At 38.0% G+C, this 3,236-nt stretch overlaps 1 long non-coding RNA gene across 1 annotated transcript; it reads right to left on the minus strand.

Moving 5' to 3' along the window:
• Positions 1 to 702: 702 nt before the first annotated feature.
• On the minus strand, positions 703 to 1,368 carry LOC133364121 (uncharacterized). Its single transcript, XR_009757840.1, has 2 exons — positions 1,110 to 1,368; positions 703 to 935 (listed from the first exon to the last, which is right to left on the minus strand). It is a non-coding gene; the product is annotated as an uncharacterized LOC133364121 (long non-coding RNA).
• Positions 1,369 to 3,236: the final 1,868 nt, after the last annotated feature.

Below are 3,236 nucleotides of genomic sequence, written 5' to 3' on the forward strand. Positions count from 1 at the left end.
TCAACAAGTATACTCAGTATCCCTGTATTGTGTCTCTATTTTTTATGGTAAAACTGTTTCTTTGCAGCCCAGTCCTATTCAGATATAACTACTAGATTTCAACAAGTAACTATGCTTAAGACTCTCAGACATCCCATGCATTCATGTCATGCATTATGACTCAAAGCAGTATCATTTTTTTAGAACTATTAAAAGATTCTCTCCCAATAAGAAATAAAGCTTTCAGCTTGGTTCAGCTTTAATTCTAAGTGCTCCAATATATATATATCTGTGACTATTAAGTTACTAGCCATGAATTACTTATTTTATGAAAGTCTATCAGTAGGGTTTATGAGACATTTTTTATCCAGGATAAGCGTGGCTTAATCTTTATCATATAAATAATAGATTTCCTAAGTGACAGTGTAAATGTTTTGGTGCATCATGGACATTGATATTTAAGTTGTAGTATACTGTCATATGCTGTATATGTTTCTATGGAAACAGAACAAGAGAACACCAGCATTTTATTGTATGAGGTGATAATTGAATGTTGACCACTTAGTAAAAGTGCCAAACCAAACAGTTGTGCCAGGCATACCAAACAAAAATTACAGTATCATTGATAAGCCAACAGATACTATTTTCATTTATAGTTTAAACTTCTTTATCTTTTCTTCAAGTTATCACCCTCCCCCAGTTGGATGAGACATGAGACAGGAATGAAATGCTAACATTTATTGACAGGTGGCCTTGCTCAATCATTTTCCTGTTGTTTGATTCCTGGGAAGTCATCTTGGTTGTTCTGATGAAAAGAATTTTACTTCATTTCATTTTTTGTTTGGTGGAAGTTCTAGAAAGGTCAGCTTTTTAGATCAAGACCAGAGAAGACCACAAAGGAGGAGTTTAGTCATGTCTTCTCCTCCTCTCTCTCCTGAGCCCATGAGACCTCTGACCTGGAAAGTAGACAAACATTACCATTAATATTTTACAGCTAATATCCTGATCCTAAAGATGTCTATTCAGAAGTAAATCACATTTTATTGAGTGCAGGCTGCAGCTTGTTGTATTCATTTAAGAAGCTGCAGGGTTGCCTATGATTAGTTAAAGATATATATAAAAGTCTTCACCTCTCCTTGTTTTGCCAGGCTGTCTCTTTCTTTTTCCAGATCCACCTCCATGACTTCTTTTTTGTTGCTTTCTGCGATGGCAACGGCTCATGCTCCTGGATGGTCTGAATTTTCCCATGTCTGTTTGTGTGCTTCTCTTTTTAGCTCTCAACAGCTGGAGCACCACCTGTCCTTGATGGGCCTTTCAGAGCTTGAGCATTAAAGTGACAGCTGTAACTTTTTTTGAAAACTAGACACCAAGTCCAACAAAGGCTGATGATGCATCAGGTCAACTCTATTGTGATGAGATACAATGGATGGACCCTTATATGGCGATGTCCATATAAGGAAAATTAAAGTAGCAGTATCATTGCTTTAAGGTTAATAAGATCTTCATACATAAAGATCCCCTTGCAAAATCCTAAATGCCATATGAATATCCATTAAGGTTTGCAATCCTCATTTCCCCTTCCATACACTTTTGTCACCAGAAAGATAATAGAAAGAGTAGAACAAAGAATTTGTTTTAATAGCTGACATAAAATACAGACCTTTACATAACATCTTTTGGGGATTTGAAAGAAAGTTATTAATACAAAAGATATCTGTGCCTCTCAAGTGTGGCATCCTTGAAATATTTATAATTGAAAAGCTCCATATTTTTCTTTTTAACTTTTCACATACGTTTATGTGAACTATGCATTGGCTTAAGATAAGATGTAAAACTAATATTGAGATTTTGTTAAAAATGCCACCCTGTGGATGTCAGAATGCAGGACAAATTGTGTATATTTATGAGTAAAATTTACCTGTCCTTTTATGTGCCTGTATTTAAAAAAGGGTGATTCATTGTGCTAGGGCTAGGTTCCAAAGAACTACAAAACTAGTGCCATCAAGATTTGTTTTTCTCCAGCAGTCCAATGTAGACCAATGTCACATGGCAACCTGCTTTTGAAACAAGGGGATTTCAAAAGCCACTGACAAGCTGATACGGGGGTCAGCTGCTCCATGTCAAGAAGTCAAACATTTTACCAGTTTTGTACAAACCTTCTGGGTTTGGTCAGTGTGGTGTAGTGGTTAAGGTGCTGCTGGACTACGACTTGAGAGACCAGGGTTTGAATCCCCACAAAGCCATGAAGCTCACTGGGTGACCCTGGGCCAGTCACTGCCTCTCAGCCACAGAGGAAGGCAATGGTAAAACCACCTCTGAACACCGCTTACCATGAAAACCCTATTCATAGGGTCGCCATAAGTTGGAATCAACTTGAAGGCAGTCCATTTCCATTTTTCATTGGGTTGGATTAAGCAGTTGTATGGATTCTGGCCACTAAAAGCAGCTCAGTGAATACAGCTGCAAATTAAATCCTGTGCACACTTCTGTATACGTATTCAACATTTCAATAATGAGTTGCATACATTGACCTGGGTAAGGCTGTACATTTACAGCACAGTTGCCTATGGATTAAAATAGCAGCCAAAAGGATCAAGTGCATGTTAAATGCTTGAAAATGAGAATGGGATATTGACATAGGAGACTGGTCCATAGCAAGCTGCTTTATACCAAGTCAGACCAGTGGTCCATCTAGCTCAGGATTGTCTTCACTGTGTTACAACAGCTCTCCAGGATTTCAGAGAGGGGTCTTTCCCAACCCTACCATGGAATATGCCAGTTTGGCTCTAGGAACATTTGAATGTAAAGTGTTCTACTACTGAACTAGGGTGGTTTCCTCAAGACATTTGTAAAAGAGCATAGCACAACATAGCATAGCCACTAGACAGTCATTTCCCTCATTCCAGTGATCTATTATGAAATAACATGACTGCATGAGAAACATCCCTGTGACTTAGAGAGCTGAAGACAGATGCATTCATTTCCCTCATCATGCTTGCACTTTTCTGGGCATAATATTGGAAAAGGCTTCAGCTATCTCAGTGCATCCCTCCTGTTCACAGTAATGTTTCTCCACTGAGTCCAACAGCGACCTAGATGATAACAGGCCCGATGTCTTTTTTAGTAAACTAAAATTTGTACTATAATGGGTACTCTGAATAAAACTCATTGATTTATGAACATGAGGCGCAAGCTTTGAAGCTAACTTCAGTTTACATAACTGGCTATCCTTTTAAATATCAGTACTACTTCATTTA

This window comes from Rhineura floridana, chromosome 9, assembly GCF_030035675.1.
Source record: "Rhineura floridana isolate rRhiFlo1 chromosome 9, rRhiFlo1.hap2, whole genome shotgun sequence".
Classification (NCBI taxonomy): domain Eukaryota; kingdom Metazoa; phylum Chordata; class Lepidosauria; order Squamata; family Rhineuridae; genus Rhineura; species Rhineura floridana.